The sequence below is a fragment of the Anser brachyrhynchus genome (genome assembly GCF_964034855.1).
Source record: "Anser brachyrhynchus genome assembly, chromosome: Z".
Lineage (NCBI taxonomy): Eukaryota > Metazoa > Chordata > Aves > Anseriformes > Anatidae > Anser > Anser brachyrhynchus.
This window is the reverse complement of record NC_137697.1, coordinates 45,240,200-45,261,769: the sequence shown is the minus strand read 5'-3', so window position 1 is coordinate 45,261,769 and position 21,570 is coordinate 45,240,200. Positions and strand designations below refer to the sequence as shown.

At 41.2% G+C, this 21,570-nt stretch overlaps 1 protein-coding gene across 1 annotated transcript in view; it reads left to right on the top strand.

The window, feature by feature from the left end:
• Positions 1-411: 411 nt before the first annotated feature.
• Positions 412-21,570, top strand: part of MEGF10 (multiple EGF like domains 10) — a 104,691-nt gene continuing 83,532 nt past the window's right edge. Inside the window, exons 1-2 of the mRNA XM_080573312.1 lie at positions 412-526; positions 11,832-11,933. The gene's annotated coding sequence lies outside the window, so the exon portion shown is untranslated. The remainder of the gene's footprint in view (positions 527-11,831; positions 11,934-21,570) is intronic.

The window sequence follows — 21,570 nt, the reverse complement described above, 5'->3', positions numbered from 1 at the left end:
GACCTCTCCCCACTTAATTTCCTTTGAATATACGGCAGCGGAAAAGCCGTGATGTCCTTCCCCACCCAAGCGGTGCCGAGGCGGGGGACACGGGACGTCTGTCTGTCTGGGGAGGGCTTCGCCCCTCGAGCGCTAAAATCCACCCAGCTTTACCAAACAGCCTCCCCGGGTAATTTTCAGGCCGCCCGAAAGGGACTGCACGGGGATTATTTGGGGAGGTGGTGCGGGTTTGGCAGCACCCCGAGCCGCGGGGGGCACCACCATCCCCTACAGCGGCTGAGTGACCGTCCGTCTGCCCGTCCGTCCGACGGGGCGATGGGGCCGGGGGCGGGGGGGGGGCGCTGGGCCGGGCCGGCGTTGGGGCGGGCGGAGGGAGGGAGAGAAGGAGAGAAGGAGGGAGGGAGAGGAGGGAGGGAAGGAGGGGCAGCGCCTCGCCGGCCCCGCCGCACACACCGACCGCCCCTCGCCCGGCGCAGCGGCGGCGGGGACCCGGCGGCGGCAGCCAGCGCCCGGTCGGACGGGGCAGGTGGGCACAGGGGGGCTGCGGGACGGAGGGGTGCGGAGGGGGGCTGAGGGGTCCTGCGGTGACCATCGGTGTCCTCCTCGTCCTTGCGGAGCAGCTGGCAGCGGCTCCGTGCGCATCTCGCCCCGTGCCACTGAAATTTTTGGGGGTCCGGCTCGTGGCGGGGCTCCGGGTCTGGGGCTGTCGCTGCTGTCCCCCGAGCCCACTCTGCGGGGTAGGAGGCAGCGAGAAGCTCACCCCCGTCCGCCGGCTTCGGGCGCGCTGGTTTGAGCGGTTTTATATATTTTTTTAAAGGTCACCATCGTTGTCGTGGAAAGCTTTCGGCAGTCCTGAACAGAGACTGGAAGTAGGGCGTACAGGGAGGGAGAGGGATGTTTGTGTGCGTATGTAAATAAGCATGACCTGCACATGGAAATGCACATCTGCTTAATAGCTTGACTTCGTTCCAGCGGACGTCTTTCTGCAGAGGCTGCCTAGAAAAATTCGCACCTGTGTGGTATCCCGTACATATTCTGTTTTGGCTGCAGTCGCAGAAGTGTAAATATTTCCTATTTTTTGTTTCAGCCAAGAAGGAGGTTCAAACTGGAAATGTAGGTACAAATCAGTTAGGAAAAACGAAACACCCCAAAACAGCTGCTTTTCCTAGAATGAGCTGGGAATGCCGTTTTATTTGTAATCTTATGAATTACTTAAGTGTTGCTGCCAATCTCTGAGTGTTTTCATGTAGTCAAAGCAGATGTGCAATTCTAGTATCTCTAAATGAGCTCTGACATTTTCCTTGGGTACCCAACTTTTGATTAGAGAGAGAGTTTAAAACCTCAACTTGTAATACGCCATCACTACTGAAGGTGTCTGATGTTGTACTTTCTCAGGTTTGTAACTGAGATTTAGCAGCAGCAGATTAACATAATGACTAAATGTAGGAAAAATGTTTTTATCCACTGGCTTGGAAGCAAAAAAAAAGGTCTGGAGAGGGACATCTTTTTCCCAGCAGATAAGCTACAGACCCACGCGGAAAACTCTTAGATGCTTTGACTGACCAGCATGTCTGTTGTGAGACTGAAACTGAAAGCTGGCTTCAGGCTTCAGCTTCCCTGTCGACACCCCTAAATGACATTTGTGCCCAATAACACAATAACGAGAGAAAAGCATACATAATTAGCTATGTGTGTTCTTTTTGAAGTGAAGGAGGGGCATGCAACTCTGGAGACAGAATTTAGGGAAAAACAGGCTGGGTGGGCAAATTATCTCTATTGGTTGCTACTCTGTGGACCTGCAAATAAAATGGTGTTAGAAAGCCTGCTTTTGTCTTCCATCTCCATTTCCATAGGAGTTGGACTTGAGGACCCTTACGGGTTCCTTCCAACTCAGGATATTCTGTGATTCCCCGATCTCGAGTCAGAAATGCCAGCTGAGCAGGTGTGGTCTGGACTTTTTAATAAGCTGGACAAACAGTGTAATTTAGGTCCAAGTTCTTAGTTGTTCATACAACTCATGTGGCTGCACAGCTTGAGAACATCAGACTTAATCTAGTAAAATGTATTTCACTTTTCTTACAAAGTCAACTGCAATCACCATGTGCCGTTGTCATACGATCAAATTTAAATGCAGATCACTCCCACAAGAGGTAGATCAGTTGCATCATGCTAACATTGATTGTTAACAATGCTTTGGAGACAGCACGATTTTGCATTTGAGTTCTTTGGATGCTGAATTTGTTAGTGTTACAGATTTAAAGAAATCTCTGGTGGAAGCTGAGCAGCTCCCAGGATTGGCAGTGAATTTTCTGTTTCTTCCTCACTGGTTCAAATCCATATCTTGAAAAAAAAAAATAATCACAACTTCTGGCTGCTCAGTGACCTATGGGAAGTGAGTTGGTTGTGTCTATTTAATTTTCCTGGAAATCACCTATCATACTTGCACTGTTCTTTGGGGCAGGACTGTGTATGCCAGTTTCAACCCTCCATAGGCAGCATCAGTAGACAGAAATAGTGATGCCTTTGCCTCTGTGACGTGATTTTGCACCCCCTTTGTATACCATTAATTTTGCTGTTTAGCTGCTGTAGCTGAAATATGCATAGCTAATGCCTACACATCAAACACGACTGTAAGCATGGACTTGTGTCCTCAGGTGGCGGGTGTCCAGGGAGGCCAGAAGGTGGAGGATGAAGGAGCCCAGGGGTGACAGTTCTGGCCTTGTGAGTGGTCCATTAGTGGCTTTCATAACCATGTTTTCCACAAAAGGATGTTCTACTAAATGGGGGTGTACACCCAGGGAAGCAAAGGCACTTTAACAAAAGCAGTTAGCTCAGCTGTGCAAAGAGCACAGGAACCACGCATTAACATACTTAAGTTTGATTAACATCTAACAGAGTTTGGAGTGGGCTTTTGACTGCAGCTGGTAAGTGTCCATTGAATTTATATTCAGATTACTTGGCAGGAGTTTTGCACCATGTCTGTACATACCTTTTTGTTGTCTAGGCATTTTCACTTCTTCTCATTAGGGAAAGTAAGTGGCTTTTGAGGAAGGAAAAAAAAAGATTCTCTTCACTTGTGCTACAATTTTAGTCAAAATTAGGGTAGGTTAATTCTTCTGTGGAGAATGCTGTAACATGGATGTGATCCAGTTTGTTCATTTTAAGGAATACAGAATATAGCAATAAAAAACTACAGTGAACCTTTCCTTAGGTGTGGGGTGGAACAGAGCAGTGGAATTACGGTCAAGGTTCTTACACCCATGTTCCTGTTAGGTGGTGCCTTGCTTGATGAATGATGCCAGTGGCACCAGATTTCGCTATACAGTAGTTATGTTACTGACTTACTGTCAGCAATAGAATTTGATTCTAATTTTTAATATTAAGAGATTGGTTTCCGAGTAATTGGTACTCATATTTCTCTTGAAAGATTTGAAACATGCACTAGAATCAATATATCATGAACTTAGACATCATTGCATTATTTTTTCATCTATGATTAGATTCTGTTTCTGGATATTCCAAATGTTTTTCTTATGAAAAGAGTAATGTCTGATCTAAAGCCATCTGTCAGAAAAGTAGGAGGAGTATTCTGGGCAAGGATTGGCTTTACTAGAATAGCTTTATTGATTGTGTCAGCATTCTTGTTAATTAACCCATTCAAACTGTCTGGATTTTAATTGATGTTTTGCTTGTGTAAGGATTTGTGGTTCATTCCTTTGGATGTACACATTAGGTTTATATTAAAATGTAGACAGCCAGCTCTTAGTGTTTTATCTGTGTTTTGTATCTGAATGTCAGAGAAATTAGACCACAGTCAGCAATGAGGTACTAATTCTGAGCCCTTTCAATATGCCAGACAATGAAAGAATATAGATTGGGAATCAAAACTCATAAATTTAACTTTGAAATTGACTTGCTGTGTGACCTCAGAAAAGATGTTGATTTTTTTTTTCTGCAGCTGTAAAAGAACACTGCTTCTAACACTGCTACCAAATTATTTTAGTTGAAGAGATGCAAGTTAACATTTGCAAAGTTACTTGAATACAAAGACTTACTATAAAAGTATCTTATATTTAAAGTAGAAATACTAGCACTGCTAACAGCTGTAGGTTGTGTGGCTCTAGTAACAGGAGCTGTATAACAGCACAAAAACAAAAGCAAAAATGATCTTGCCTTTTGTAGTCTAAAATCTAAGACAAAAGACAATAGAAAAAAAATGAAGGACAATGAAATCATGAAAACAGCTGTCAAGCCACAGTCATAGTATTGTTTAGAAAAATCATGAAAATGTTTAAAGAGTTTAATATAAGTTTTTTCAGCTACTAACAGTTCCTCATAAGAGGGGGTCTTTAAACAGATGATGGCACAAACCTATTTCCCTGCAAAACTAGTATATTTCCAGTGAGGGCTGGTGCCATGGCCCTTCCAAAAAAGGGGTCAGCATATTGTTAGATACAAGAAATGATGGGTATGGGAAGAGGCCATGAAAAGCATGAGTTGTGAAAACAGGAAGCAATTGAGGAAGTGTTTCAGTGAAATAGCTGACATGTCACATAGAAATGGGGAAACATTCTTTGTATTAGTCTTCTGAAGGTATATGAAGACGTATTGATCAAATTTCCAATCCACCAAAAAGAAGCTTCAATGGTCAGATAGGTGTCAGACTGTACGAGAGTTTTGTGTGTGGATAGAAAGTTATAATTTGGACATTTGCAGGAAACATCCAGGAAATTTGAATTCAAAACATAGGAGTATTTAGAGAGAAAACTATGTCAAAGATGATTCACCAGATACTAGCCTAAATAGCTAAAAGGATGGTGTCCCACAGATACCGAGAAGGTTTTCAGAAGAGACGAGAGCACTCCAGCTTTAGTGGTAGAGAATTTCATGTGATGTCCTAAGGGGCAGTAAGTAAAATAGCTTGAGACTGTGTGCTGGCTCAGAGGAGTCATGAGCTTATGGAGATGCAGAAGGTGGAGTTGTCAGCCTGGTCTAGAGAAAACCAGCAGGGCTTTGTGGTGTCGGTGAAGGTGTCCAGACATGAGGATGGGGGATCCTGACCTTTCCTCGTGGTGTCTTTCAAGGGCAGTGCTGGTCCAGGAGGAAATGCTTGAAACAATGACAGGATGCTGAGAGCAGCGAGGGCTGGTCGAGGCACCTAAAGAAGAAACATGAACAAGAGAGCAATAATGTGTGCTTAGGGCGACTGACACATCTATGAGCAGTAGTAGGATAGAATATGAAACCTGGGTTTAGCAGCAGTTATGTTGCTTTAAGGGACTGCAAAGGAAAGAAGTATGAACTGGGCAGGAAGCAAATAAACAAGCTGGTAGTTTGTTGTTTCATGCACACTCCCACATCTTTTGGAAAGAAGCCATTGTTTTTTAAAGTTTTGCATACATTGCAAGCACTATACTGTAAGTTCTTGTTTTGTTGCACTTATCTCCTTCAGGGTTAGATCCCGTAAGCTCTCTTCAAAGTGAGTAGTACTATATCCCATAAGCAACAGTATGAGACAAATATATGCAGCACAAAATGCTTCAAAGAGACAGTGAAGACATGAGGATGTAGTTCTTAACATATTTCAATCTTAGCCTTGTGAGAAGATTTTGTATTAATGGAAACAAAGACGTGTTTAGGCTCAATGAGTTCAGCATGTGCACAGCATCTTTTGAAGTTTCTCTTACACTGAAATCTTGTTTATCTACTTTTCAGGACATTTGTTGTAACAAAGTCTGATCGGGTGCTCAGTAAATTTAAAGGATTTACGTAACAAGTAATAATATTTTCACCTGCTAAGTTACTCATTTATCTTGTAGAACTATTTTGATATAACTTTTATCTTGCAGGCATTTTTCTAAGGTACAGGAGAAAAATATTCAAGGTGGAGATAGCTTTGACTTAAAATTTTCCCTGTCTTGGCCTGTTATTTGGAACAAAATACTTGCTGATCAAAAGAGGTTAGGTAAAGTCATGATGAGATCTTCAGCCATAGTTTGCAGCATGTCTGGTGATGCTGTCCACTGGCTGAGCTCGGCAGTCACACCGCAGCTCTGCCACAGTGCTAGCCCAGGTTTTGGGAGCTCTCCCAGAGCTCCCCAGCTTTGGCTTAGACCGTGTGTGGGGGCTTCACATGAGGAACCAGCATGTGCTCGAGGAAGCCATATGCTGCAGTCTCATTGTGACATGCAGTTAAGACGTGGTCATAATTCATATCTAAAGATCAGGGCTGCAGGGTGCATCTGCCTTGCATTATAGACCCAGCCAGGAACAACGAGGTTGTTAGCTGGTGGAACAAAGGGGAGGAATTTGCAGCTGTGATGCTGTGCTTGTCTTCTCCTAAGCTGGATTTTAGGGGAATCCCACTAACATGGTGGTACCCTTATGACATCACATACTGCAAAGGTGAACTAGATTGAACTTTTTTCTATGTTTTCACTCAGTGTTGGCTTTATTCAGACCTTTTGTACCATAGCCATCTGTTTTCTTATTAACCACTTGAGTTTGATTTTGATTCATGCATAATGATTTAGCTGATGGTTATTTTACGTTATTTGCCCCTTTCTTTACGTAGAGAAGTTTTAGAATCAGTTGATTTGGATGACAGCTTTTGAATCCTTATGTTTAAAGTTTCAGAATTGCTAAACTGATTAACTGCAGGAGCGAAAGAGTCTTCATCACAGGGCTCTGCCAAAAAGAGCCCCCAAAGTGAATGTTTTGTGTGAAAGCATGCCTTGCAGTTTAAGCCTGGAGTGACAATAATTGTAACACAACACTGTTCATGTGACAGCCAGACAAAGAGGCCATTATGCATGGCTGGCTGGCATCAGATCCTCCGAAAACCAATAGTCAAACTAAGCTTGGTAGCCCTGAGAATGTGAATATGCTGGAAGCAGTTGCATGTTAAAAAGAAGGAAAAGACATGTATGTGTCTGTGTGTATGCGTGTGTATGTGCCAAGGTCTGGTTAAATTGTACTCCAAAATGACATAACTGGTTTGTGTATTGTTTTTGGAAGTTGCTGCCAGAAATCAGCAAAAAAAATAATGTAATGTAGAACTGAGAACAGACATGGTGGAAATCAGAAAGAGTGTGTCAAGAGACCATGCAGATCTTTCAGTTCCTTTTGCCCTGTGCTACAAGGTTGATTCCATACAGTGCACTTTTAAGCATGCATAATTGAGTTATAATTTCCTCTAGAGTGTTTACAAAACTTAGAACCGCACTGGTCTGTCAACACATACATGTTATGGTTACTAGAACTTATGCACAAATAATGGTCATGTGTGTTTGTGAGAAGCATTTGTTTGGTGACTTAAAATCCCTCTTGAAAGGGTTCAAGTTGATATATGAAGAAATGTCCTTGACAACTTGTGAACTGCAGCAATCTTGGCCCCAGAGGCAGCATACTTGCATCAGCCATTGTAAATGTACTTAAAAAATAGGATACAGCAGCTGGAGTGGAAAGCTCTTCAATTAGAAATGTGTTTGTATAATACCAACTGTTCTGCCTTTGCAGCCCTGAGGGCTGGATTGTCTTCTCCAGCGCACAGGCGGTTGCACCCAATGTTGGCCAGAGCTGCTGGGGATCATGCCTGGCAGAGGTGCCTTGGCCTCATTCCCCACCTACTGCCATGCGTTACCTTTTTGTTTGAATTCTGACAGAGGACTCTATTCAACTTGCCCCTAAGCCCTCAGCTAAAGGGAAACATGATTTACAGGGGTCTTTGCCTATTTGTTGGTATATTGGTACTAGTATAAGAAAAAAGCACTATGAGGTCAGTACCTTAAATTTCCTGAAAGGCTCAAATATGTTTTTCATTTGTGACTATTATAATTTTTGAATACAGAAATTCAGAATAAAAAATAATTCTGTATTCTGTGGTTGTGTTTTGTTTACACTGACGCATAATTCCTACTTTGTTTGCACTTTCCTAGTGAATATTTTACAATTTTACATTAGAAAAGCTTTTGAAGTGCTCAGAGAAACAGAAAGCTTCTTTTTTTTTTTTTTTTTAACTAGTAACAGAGTTGTATTAAATAATTCATCTTCCTATTTATTCAGTCCTTTGTCATAAGGCTTTTTAGTGGAGGGTTTTGTCTATACTTTTGGGAGAGGCTCTCACCAAAATTATCTATGCTTGTATTAAGAGTTTTGTGTCAGCAGAATTAAGCTGGAGAGGGTTAGGCTGTATTTTGTGTTTGAGGTACAAGTGATAAATCAAAAAGCATGGTATACTGATATCTGTATGCTAACGAATAAGTGCCTGGAGAGCTGATGTTTTTGTTTCTTGCACTTGCACCAACAAAGGTCCGAGCTCTGCCCTGCTTCATCCAGCCCTTTGCCACCCTCACTTCCCACACACCAAAAACATAACAGTCAGGTGTTCTTGTAGGCTGTATATGGACTCAGCACAGATTATTTTTAATGACAAGTTGGTTGTGGTTGAGGGTCAAAACTGGAGACCTTAATGACTTTATCTGAATTTTATATTTCAATAAAAATCCCACCTAATTTTGACCTGACACTTGGACATTTTTTGGTGGTTGTTGCTTCTTTCTTTTACCTTTAGTACGCATGAAGGACACTGCAGAGTTTTGTTGGGAAAATACCAGGAGGTGTTAGTTTTGGGGATCAAGACGGGTGTAGTTAGACTCCTGACCAGCTTCTTCTCCAATACTTATCTTACATATTTTAGTAAATTTTTGTGATAGAAAAAACATTATAGTGAGGATACAATTACCTTAAAGGAGGCTATAGTGAGGTGGGGATTGATCTCTTCTCCCAAACACCAAGTGATAAGACAAGAGGAAATAGCTTCAAGTTGCACCAGGGGAGGTTTAGGTTGGATATTATTAAAATACTTCACTGAAAGGGTTGTGAAGTATTGGAACAGGCTGCCTAGGGAAGGAGTTGGGTCACCATCCCTGGAGGTCTTTAAAAAACATGTAGATGTAGTGCTTAAGGACATGGTTAAATAGTGAACTTGCCAGTGCCAGCTTAAAAGTTGGACCAGATGATCTTAGAGATCTTTTCCAACCTAAATGATTTTATGATTCTGTGATTCTATGATACAGGATACAGCTGAGCTGGCATCCAAGAGAGCTAATCTAAGAAATTCATCCCATTGATAAAGAAACCTTCTGGGATGAGTGGTTTGTGAGTGAGTCAGGTAAATAAAGTCTTCCCAGTGGTAAAGCTGGGCTAAATAGGCTGCTTTTTTTTTGGGGGGGGGGGGGGGGGGGGGAGGGAAGGGAGGAGGGGGTTGTTGTTTTTCCCCAAACAGTACTCAAGAAAAGGATTTGGTACTTCGCCAAGGTACTTTACTTTTTAAACTGTGTTAGGAGGATGACAGCCTGCATAGGAGCTGGGCTTCCCTTTTCTCCTGCAAGTGTTATGGAAATGACGCTTGTGATCTCTGTATGTACTGCCACTAAAGGATGTTTGTAGGCCACAGCACAGCCTTTTTACTGGAGTGGATTTTAATTATCCATATAATTACTTTTTTTTTTTTGTGCATAAGAATCTCTTCAATTATAATGTCATTTCTAATGTCTTAAAAGTGCACATCATATGAAACAGGAAATTGTCCTTTTCCTAAAAAACAGCAAAGCAAGAAGCCTCTTCAGATATGAAATCTGTTTTCTCATGTGGCCATTATTCTCAGTGAGAGGAAATTGTTTCGAAATACCAACATTTGGATTTGTACAAATGAACTCATGTCCCAAGTATGTTTTTCTGTTCAGATCACATCTGTCTGTACTGTGTTTGTTTCTGAGGCCACAAAAGCAGGACATTGGAGTATGTATTTTAAAAATTATGGGTAGGGTATAATGCTGAGATGGTGCTGTATGTTTCTTGTCTTTTTCATACAGTTTGGTGTCACTGTCCCTCATGACATAAGCTCCTGCAGTCCTGCCTGATGCTGTCAGATTCTCCCATTCTTTTGGCCTTTTCTAATGCATTGGAAGTATACAAATTACTTTGCTTGGTGACTATTATTATACTTTTATTACATATATATTTATCTTAATAAATACTAATATGTTTAATATATAAATAAACCAAAGTTTTAGTACATCAAAGCTTTCTCTTAGGCATATATCATAGAATCATCAAACAGCTTGGGCTGGAAGGGACCTTAAAGCTCACCTAATTCCAGTCCCCCTGACGTGTTCCCTGATGCCACCCACTAGACCAGGTTGCCCAGGGTCCCATCCAACCTCACCTTGAACATCCTCCAGGGATGGGGCATCTGCAGCTTCTTCTCTGGGCAACCTGTGCCAGTGCCTCACCACCCTCTCAGTGAAGAATTTCCTCCTAACATCTAATCTAAATCTCCCCTCTTTTAGTCTAAAACCTTTCCCCCTTGTCCTGTCATTGTCTGACTGAGAAAAAAGTTGCTCTCCATCTTTTTTATAAGCCCCCCTTTAAGTATTGAAAGGCCACAATGAGGTTTCTCCAGGGCCTTCTCTTCTCCAGACTGAACAGCCCCAGCTCTCTCAACCTGTCTTCATAGGAGAGGTGCTCCAGCCCTATGATATATGAGTGCTTTTACTTCATCGTGGTTTACAACAATAATACCAATATAGAAAAAATAAAGAAAAAATGAAAAAGGGAAAAATAAAGAAATGAAAAAGCAGACAAGTAAGAGGGCATTATCAGTTTCTTTAGAGATGACCAAGTAACACACACTATAATAATTATTATAATGTACTTGGTTATTATCATTGCCGTAGCAGATTCTGGTTAACCAAATGATTGTTTCATGTGCCAATTAAAAAATAGTTTATTCTCCTGACATAACAAAGTTCTTGGCACCCATGACCAGACTGGTGCTGCTGCTGCTTTGTACCTGGGGTTGCCTTCCTGGCATAGCATAAAGGAAAGAAAAAATACTGAAAACTGCAGTTTCTCAGAGTCGTGTTTACAAGCAGAAGAACTGGAAGCCAAAACCCACCCCCTCTGGAGCTTCCTCAGCCTGTACAGACTTCACCACAGAGCTGGGCGCTGGTGGATGCGCGGGCGCTGTACCTATCAGTCACGCCCGGCCTGTGGGGCCTTGTTGTGAACTGTCAGCCCTCCCTGATTGCCTTCGCAATCAAAAAAAATCCGCGAAAAATCGATTCAGTTCCCTGTGCCCAAGCCCCTCCTGCCGTGGGCGGCATGGGGGCTGTCTGGGCGCTGCTCCCTGGCGTTGAGGGCTCCCTGGCCCCTGCACCTCACGGCCCTGCCTGCCCCGCCATGGCGCTTTGGTGCTACCCAGGCCCGCGCCACATGCGGGTGGGTGACCCGAGCAAACCCTGTGGGAGGACAGAAGCCCTGTTGTGTGCTCGCAGAGCAGTTGCTCAGAAGCTGGTGTACAGCTGTGGCCAGGCTTGTTTAGAAGTGAAGAGTAACTTGATCCTTTCATCTTTTTTTTTTTTTCCCCCCCAGACTGATACTGTAAATAACAACTGTTTCTGAAGGGTATCTGCCAGTGAGATTGAAGTGTGTATTTTAAATTGAGGAATAGATGTCATGAATATTTATGCTGTCTGCAAATATATGTATTTTACATTCTACCTATTTTAATTTCTTCTAAAATAAAAGGCATAAGAGAACAGAGGCTGATGGCCTGATGTTCCCACTGGCGTCAAGTAAACCAGTCAAAGCTTAAGTGAAATCAGTGGTTAGGGGGTAGATGAGGTGAGGAACACGAATGCGGCATCCTCACACTTTGCCTGGGTAACATGCTGTCAGGTGTATGAGCATTCAGAGATCCCAGTGGTGCGTCCACAAGCAGAACAACTTGTCTCTTTTAACAGATTATTATTTTTTTTCTTTTATAGAAGAGCTGCATTGCCAACTCTGTGATGGACTCTGCTGAGGACGCATAACATCATTAGTGCCCTGTGTGCTTCAGAGTCGCTTTGGATGCAGAGCTAGGTGTTGTAAGTATTGCTGTGCAGGTATACAATGGGGCTTCACCACTCTAAGACAGAAGATGGCACTGAATAGAAGTGAATTTCTGGGCAAGCTACCTAAACCATGAACTCACAAAATAATCAATTTTTAATTATTGAGTAAGCATGTTGGGTGAGTAGCTGTTGAAAACCAAAACAAAAGTACAGCAAGGAATATAATTCCTCGCTGTAAATAGCCCTACTGCTGTCAGTAGATTTTTCCATCTCCATAACCCATTTCAGAGAGCCAGGAGACTTGGTCACATCTCTGAAATGGTATTGTTGTTCTGCAACTTTAATGCACTTTCAAGATGTGCTCAACCCTTTCTTGCTCAATGCTAGTTTATGCCAATTTGCATTATGTATGAATAATAACAGCCAGGAATTGTGAAGTGAACCTCCAAGGATGCAGTGATTTGGAAAAAAGTCCAAATTTGCAGTCCTTGTCTGCACCACTAAAATACAGATATATATATATATTTTTTCAGTCTTTGAAAACTGTCAAGTTTTCTATGCACACCCCACCCTTTTACAAGTTGAATTCTGTTTTGACAGTGAATCAACTTCAGAAAATAGATTTTTGTTTGGTTTGGTTTAGTTTGCTAAAGTAGTATTGGGATGCAGGGAGGAAATGCTTTTCTCCTGGCAATGAGAAATGTAAAAATTTCTTAGCTTTCTGCTTCTTGTTATTTGGTAGGAAGCTGTTGGAATGAAGTAGAAATCCACTGCAGTCACTCCAAATATGTTTAGTGGAATTCAGAAACATCTGTGGAGTCTGCATGCGAGGACGTACTTGAAGCTTCCTTTTTCCTCTCCTGTGGGAGTCTCTTACCACACTTCCAAAAATTACCCTGCTTTCTTCTGTATTGCCTATCTCCAGGGAAATACCAAAGTTTTAGTACATGGAGGTTTTCTCTTAGGCATGTATGTGTGTTTTTCTTCATTGCAGTTTACAACAAGAATGCCAATGGGAAAAACAAAGAAATGCAAAAACAAACAGATAAGGGGGCATTATTGGCCTCCTCTGAGACAAACCAAATCTGTTAAAAAATCCTCTCACTTGTGATTCTGTGTGCAGTGATTTCTTTGTGAATGCCCAGTACCCCCAAACCTGTGTTTCCTGGTTCTAATAATGATGCTACAGACATGGTAAGCACAATGTGGCAAAATAATATACTGGAGGCATTGAGTCCTGAGGGTTGGCTGAAAACAGGGACTAGGAGGCCTAAATTCTATTTTCCGCTCTGCTGTTGATGTCTTTTATGAAATTAAATAAAACATCTAGACAGGAGTCTAAATACTTTGTATTTGCGGTGTGGTTCATGGTAGTAGCCTAGAGAACAAAAAGCCTTACATTGCTGGAAAAAAATATTGTAGAACTTGAAAGGAGTTATGCTGATAAAAATACAATATGTAAGATTATTTCATGACATACACTTAAAAGTAAGTGTGCTTAAGTAAGCGAAGCCTAAATTAAAGAGAATAAGGGAGATGAGGTATTTGCAAAAGCCACATAAAAAGAAAGACACCCGCAAGGTAGAGAACCACACAGGAACTTGCTGGAACTCGTTGTAGTCTGGAGTAGCTTTGGACTCCTGAGAGCACAACAAAGACCTTCAGATAGTAGCAGAGAGCATCTGCCCTGGCTCATCTCAGCCAGTGGGGAAGACTTTCCAAAAAATGATCACTTATTGTCATGGAGGGAGTGAATTGGAGTGTCCCAGTCTGCCCTCCAGAGAGAAGAAAGGTTTATTCATGGATTAGTTCACAAGGCAGCTGATAGATTGGGTTGGATGAAGCGACTGTCTTTTGTCCCAGCCCATGGTAGACAGCTTTTTTTTGGCTTTCAACATCAGGACATCCTGGTGCCTTTCAGGAGAGGATGCAATGGATATTGGTAGAGTTTTTGTTGCTCTTTTACGCATTCCTACCTTTCTTCTGACTTGCTAGCGCAGAGCAGAAAATTAGTAAGGAAGGTCAAATAATCCCTTGCTCCTTACTGGATGAACTGGATGAAAAGAAATAATTTTAAGCAATATGGCAGCTGGCCTGTCCATCTTCCTTGGTAACAATAGCAACACACATTTCTGTGCATTTAGTAAAAAAGCTGTGTGAAATTGGAAAAGAGCAGTTAGTTGAGGGAGAATGCCTGAGTAAGCTCAGAATCATTTTGCTATGTCAGAACTGGTAGATGTGAATCGTTCGGATTTTAGAGCCAAAAGAATATCAGCTGTTAGTAAAAACACTGTAATAGTGGTCATATACCAGCCTGGGTGTGGAGTTGTCATAGTAGTCATTACCATGAAACTGAGTCTTCAGTTATAAGAAGTCAGCTGTCAGCATCATCCAGCATATCGCCATGGGCAGGAGGAGAGATGTGCTTCCTCCCAGCATCAGGCAATTCCTCAGGGTGGCTCCTTTGATTGCTCTCACTAACATGGGCTTTTACCCTACCTGGGTAACGGCAGTTAGGTTTGCTACCCCTGCGTGAAGTGCCCAGTTAAGATGCCTGGGTATCCTTGCTGCAGTCAGCCAAGTGACCTGGCAAATGCTGGCAGCTTTGAGCTGTTGGGCTGCTCTGTATCTCAGAGGGAACAAGAAGTTTCATGACTTAATTCAGGTTTCATCCCAAATTTCCACAGCGATCAGAGGAGAGTGTCCATGTCATTTTTGTTCTTCCCAGAAGCTCCCTGACTGTGACCGACTGTGCAATCCCTCTGCAAATTCTGCGCTGTTTTTCACTGTCCTCTCAGCTGGTTGCTCATCTGTTATCAAACTAAAACAGCAGTTGTACTACTCAATGTGAAATTTTGTCCTGGTTGGTTCTACGGATTGCTTATATCGCTCATTAATTAATGAGAGATGACACATTCACACATTCAAATGACAATTGCATTTCCTTCTGAATGTTGTAAATGCTTTAAAAAAGCACTTTTTTTTTTTTTTTTCTCTTGATGAATGTCTGAACCAAGGCCAATGTTCATGTAACTTTAACTGAGGAGCAGCAGAAGTTGTAACAGAGATGCTGCTAATACCAGTTGGGCTATAAGTTATAACTCTGCTTACAAAGTTTGTCTGTTTTCTGGCATGGTCTCTGACACATACACTCCAATCAATCACAGTGAAGTGCCTAATAACAGATGTGGCAATTAAGCTGAAGAATTCTGTCTGTCTTTTAATTTTTATTACAGAGAATGACAAAGTACCTCATTAAACCCACCATCATAGAGATTCTTTGAATTTGGCATACAAATGTCTGCAAAAATTAGATCTCTGAATAGGGTGCCTTGTTACTAAAGGTGCTTTGTCAGACAATGCTATCAATAGACCGTTTTTGTAATGACTGATATGTGCTCATGCTACTGCTGTCCTTTTACAACCCATACTGCAAAGAGGTACAGATTTAAAGAATGCAACATGTGTCCTAAAGGATAACAATTTGAGGGATTTAGGGCCTTGTGCTCAAGTTAATAAAAATGCAGTCTTGATTCTTCTAGCTTCAAATTACACTGCTTTCAGCTGGAATTAGCAGCAGACATAATTTTTAGGAAGGTTTCAGATAACCTGGAACCGAAGTAAATTAACATATTTTAATAGGAAAATTTATCTTGAAAGAAATATTAATTAAAACCAGAAAGGTCTTCTTTTGATTGTTAGAGCTTCTAAGGCAATTGCCTTCATTATTTTCTTTTAATGATGAACCAGTCACTCTTTTTAAAGGAGATTCTGGTTCATCATTAAAATAAATGAATTTAAGAATGTAATAATTTGGAATGTATTCAAAATTAAGGTAAGAGAAAACTGAAAATGATATAAATCATGACTGGGAACTTTGATATGAAATTACTTTCATATTATCAAAGTATTTTTATGCATAAAATGCACAGTTGTTTACTTTGTCATTGTTGGAAAGAACATGTTTTATTACTACCAATCACTAGTGTTGGGTAGCAGTTTTATTTCTTTAGAAGTAGTATTTTTTCCCTAAAGCACAGCACCTTGCCTTCCAGCTGCAACTAGTTAGCCAGTAGTATAGTGAATCTGTATGTGCCTGCGTGCATTTACCTGCATCTATATATATGCACCAGCGTGTGTATGTGTGCAGGTGTTCATGCATGCAAACATGGAAGAGAGAAAACCTCTAGACCCCATAGGCATCTATCAAGCTGAACTTCTCTCCAGGGGTATCTTTTCTTCTCTGTTGACAAATAGGAACACCAAGAACTAAAATTACACGACCACAAACATATTTTTAAGTTTGATTTTTTTTTTTTTTTTAATAATGAAGTGTTGAATTTAGGTGTCTTAAATGATCAGCTGTTCCCTAACCCTTTTCTTATTTATATGTCTGCAGATAGTACAGGCTACAGATGGGGCAGTGTGACCAATCCAGATTGTTACTCAGTAATGTCAAGGAGCAGTACAAATCAAACAAGCTAGTCTAAAGTAAAGGTCAGGGATTATTTAGAGAGAAGGCTTACACATACAAGCATTGTTTTCAGAACTGCAGATGTTCATAAGCTTTGCGAAGGGCATATAGTTAAGAGTAAAACAAAGTCTTGCCCATGCTCTCCTGGGGGCAGAGGCAATGAGGTAGAGTGACGACCAGTATAAATGGACACGATGTGATCACTTGGCAGCATCTCTTAGGGCCTTCAGATGTAGTAAATTAGCTGTGGTGAAGGAAAATAAGTGAGAAATGAAATGACAAGATGGGAAAATCAGCCTGATCTTGCACGTTAGTCTATATCTTGTTTCATTTATTCCAGCTAGTAACAAATCCAAAAGATGCACTGAAAGGAGCTCCTGCTGTTGTTAAGCCACTTTGCTGTGGTAACCATGGTCTCAACATGTTGTTCACTCTGTAGGTTAGCCTCAGCCGGTTATCTGCTAGGCTCACTGAAAGCTGTTCAGGGAAGAATCGCCTTTGACTTTAAGGGAGTAGGATTTACTCCTTTAACTGTGGGTTTGTTGAATAGAATTATTCAGGCTCTTTTGGTTTTGCATTATGGTCTTCCATTTTCCCCTTTGAGGAAAGAATGGAGGAGTACTATATCCATTCTAACTTTTGCAAAAGCCAAAATGTGAAAGAAGTGAAGGAATGAAATGTGAAGGAAGACATTTTCACAAAGTTCCTCATTCTTTCATCAGAATGTTTTGTATTTACTTTGTTCTGGGGAGGGGAATCTTGTTCAAGTCATAGATGTTTTGAACTAGATTGCTGGAGATTGAAAACAAAAGTTGGTGAGTAATGCATTAACATGTTGAGAAGCTACATAGGCTGTTAAAATGAGTTGGCATCGGAATTATTTTTTTTCCTTTGAAACTTGAAGACTGTAACAAAGTTATGTGATAAGAATTTCCAGAAATGAAATGCTCAGTCTAAATCATGAAAAAAGGAGCTAACTGAAATAACAATTTTGTTTGCTGTAGTGTCATATGTAAATGACATTTCTTTGGGTGATTTAAAAATATAAGTGTACTGAAGCAGTATTACCAACTAACTTATTCACAAATTACAGCTACTTGTTAGCAAGTAGAAGACATAAACAAATGAGGGTGCTTATACCTGTGTTGTTCATGATGAAAGGGCACAGTGAAAGGCTGTTGCAAGTGTGGGGAACTGCAGATTGAAGATTTTTGTCAGCGATGACAGAGGCTATGACAGGAAAGGAGAAGAATCTAATATAGGAGGGCAATGTATGTGGAAAAAGAGAATGTGTATGTAATGGGGGAAGGAAAAAAACAACAGAGGAGGTCTTTGAAGAGAGCTGAAACAAGAAAGCAAAAGACTGTTACAGGAAGATGAACACATTTGAAATGGATCCTAAAATGCATAGGAAGCTAAAGGAATAGTCAGTCTTGTGGTTGTGCTACTTTATGCATTGGCAAAAAGTTGGATACAATGTCTGGAAGGCTGGTAATTGAGATAAAAGGAAAAGAAAGTTCACAAAAGCTACGGTCAAGAGAGGGTAAAACCATGAATGAAAATTTCCGCATAAGTGGAACCAGGGAATTGGTGTATTTAGGTGACCACAGGATTGTCCCAGGCAATTTGTCAGCAACCACAAAGTTTTCACAGTTGCATCCATGAATACAATATCCTTAGGAAAAAATAAATAAAAAATCAGATGTCTGGTCATGTTATCTGATAAAGGCACTATGCTAAAAATTCAGTAAAGATTACTTATTGTGTTATTCTGTTAAAAACAGAGCTTTTATACATGCCAGTAACATCTAACTTTAGAAATAATTAGCCCTAAACAAATGCATCTGGATAGACCTTAGTGCCTTCACCTGTACTATTGAAACAGTGCTGGGATTAATATACAGACTGATAGTCCAGGAAGGAGTACATTATTTGATTAAAAAGGGAAAAGGGTGGGGAAAGGTCTGTTTGTTTGGATATGGTTTCTGAATCAACTCCTGTGGTGTATAGCCTTTCTTAAAATGTATGTTATTTGCTTTCTGTTAGCTGTCAACAGCCACGCTGGGAAGGATGCCCAGGGCTGATGAGTGCCATCTGTGTATGGACTGAAAGCCGCTGGTGCATCTCTGAACAGTCCCGTGCCTGCCAGCCCAGTAGACTTGCGCCTAGTGCCTGTCCCCCACTCGCTGCAGCTCCCTGCACTGGTGGCATCATTCCAGCTGGGGGACGGCACCAGCCAGATCCCAGCTCCTGCATGTTCCTATGTCCTGCCACTGCTTTCTTCCAAAATGTGGTTGGTGGCTTCCCCAGGAGCAGCTGGCCAGCCATAGGGCCTTCAGATGCTGTGGAGAGGGGCTGGAAGGAGAGGAGGAGGACCTCGAAGGTCTGGATGGAGGGTGCAGGCAAAAAACAGCTGTAGTAGCTTGCTTGTGTTCAGGTGGTCTGCTTGGAAACGGTAACCTCTGAACAGCTACACAAAACTTGAGAGAAAGATCAGGCAAGACAGGCTCCTGTATGCACTTCACTTTGTGTGGAAGAGAGAGACCTACTCTGGGACCAAGGTTCTCCACTGGTGAAAGCTGCAGGTTGTAGTGACCCTGAGGCAATGCTGCCATCAACATATGGACACAACCTGTTAAGATTTTCAGTGATCTCTGTTTACAAAACTAGCTAATTATAAATTCTTTCCAGAACCAATTTCCGTTTGTTTGTTCTTACTCATTTCACATGTAGCTTCTCTGTCCATCACTTACTCTTGTTAAATTATTTGGCTTGGGATGAAGGAACATTAAACATCTTGAGGAATTTCCTTCTTTTTTTTTTTTGTTTACTTTTTGTATGAGAGCTAAATAAATCATTCTCCAGGGATACCCAGACCAAAAATAGATACTAAGATACTAAGTACACTTACTTGACATGGTTCACTTAATGTTTCTTGTTTAAAAGAAGTTATATCAGGATTTATGCTCTAGCTGCCATTTCATCTTCTGGAAGTGTGCTTTTCAGATACTTTGGCTTAGATTCTAGACAGCTTTAACTGTCTTTATTTGGTAACTTTTCATCTGAGTAGAAAATAGGTGGACAGCACATTTAGCCAAAAGATTTATTTGTTAACAATTCATCCTTTCAGCTTCCTATGTGGAATAATCTTTAGACATGTTCAATGTGCCATTCACACAGTTCTGTGTGCTGTGACTAACCTTAATGATCACAAGCTTGTATGTTAAAGACCTGTACTTGTTATCTTCCTGGAAAAAGAAAAAAAACTTTTAATGTGAACAGTGCTCTGGGTTAGTTCACAATGACAGCTACAGTGAAATGACCCCATGCTTGTGATGTTTGGCAGCCTGCCCCAGAGGAATAATAATGAGTCCATCTGCAAAGGATCTGGCATGCTGGCATTTGTTCTTTACCATGCCTCCTTGCCCCGTGCAAACTTGACTTCCACTGAACTTTCTTTTCCTCTCCTTTTACTATTGATCTGAGGGAGGAGAAGGGTACTGATGAATGGATGTATCATCCCTGGCAGCTTAACGCCTGTGGAAGTTCTCACTGTGCAGTCAATGTGTTGCATGGCAGTAAGTGAGTCTGGTGGGCCAAAGAGAGTCTTGTTTTTCAGGAGGCCTGAAGATCCTAAGGAAACTCCTGTCTGGTCTTTTACAGTGAGACTGTATCTTGTGAAGAATACTGCTCAGTAACTTGCAGGGAAGTCCTGAGTGCTACAGGACCAGCTAGCGAGTTCATCCCGGTGATGGAATAGCACTGTGTTCTGTGTCTGTACTGCAGTGAGATGCTGGGCAGCAGCGCTGCGGGGTTTCCAGCTGTATGGGACTGTGCTGCAGCGCTGGGTGGCACACCTAGTGTAAAGCTGAAAGTTTGCTGAGAGTTAAAGATTTCTGATTCTTCCAAGGTGCATAGTTACCTTATTTCATTCTGGAAATGGAAATTTCCTTGTAATTGAAGTCTGAGAATTTATTAGACAGTTCTGGAGCAATGAGCAGTGTGACCCTAGCCAGCCTCTCCAGGTTTCCACCTGAAAGTTTTCATGCTTAAGTAGAAGGTGCCTATTCCAAAACATAATTTAACAGGTGCTTTCTGTTATTTAACATAAAATCATATATTATTCCACTTTTTAATTTTTATTTATTTATTTATTTATTTACTTAGAAGGAGCAGTTCAGATATGCAGGCTATGAAATGATATCATTTGTTAAAGGATCCTGATACCATAGCTTCCAAATCAGGCATTTCTGTGAGTTATGGGCAAATAATGCCTGGTCATCTGCAGACTTGTGGGTTGTCAGTGGATTCTCTGAAACTTGGTGAATCAAGACTTCTTTCCCTTCATTGACGTCAGTTGAAATGACCAACAGATTTGGAATTTATTGGAACCATTGGGGCCAATACATATATGCAAATAGTGGGATTACATAAGCCTCATTTTTTTTCTTTAGGAACCTCTATTATTAAAAAGAGACAGAAAAAAATAATAATAAAAAAGTAACTAAATCAAAAAACAGTAATTCATTATTTGTTTTTCTTCATAATGTTACCCTTGAAAAAAATAGCAAAACATCTGTCCCCATAAAGGAGAATTTTTCCAGCACACTCAGCCTTTAATTTGGTTATTTTTCAGATATCAGCCTAAATTCATGATTTTTCCATTTAATTTTCATGGTCTGTTTTAAAAAGCTTTGGACTCTTGAAAGTTTTCACTTTTTTCAGTTTGAATCTTAAAGATGCTAGTTCTTAAGTTTGAGACTCTGTCTGAGGTGTAGCTGTTCTTGAGTGTCTTAAGGTTATGCATGTTTTCATGCAAGACCTGCTAACAACTGAGAAGGGGTGTCTGGGACATTGCTGTGTTGCCTTGTAGGCTTAAACTTGTGTTAACTGGTGTAAATGGCTGCCATACCCCTAGATACCTCAGGTATGAAAAAGCCATTGGAAGAATAAATGTGTGAGAAGTGGAAGGCTGGAGGGACTGTTAAGTAACTGTGGCATTGTAGGATGTGGAATCAGGAAATCAACACCCTCTCCTGTGGGAACAGCTTGCTTGGTGACTGGGTTACTACATGTCATGGCTAGTCATACATCTAGCGTATTCAGCAAGCAAGGTCAGGTTGTCATTAAGCATGTGGCTGAAGTGGCCTGTCAGTTAGCAGACATCTGGATGTGCATTAATGCTTAAAAGTAAAG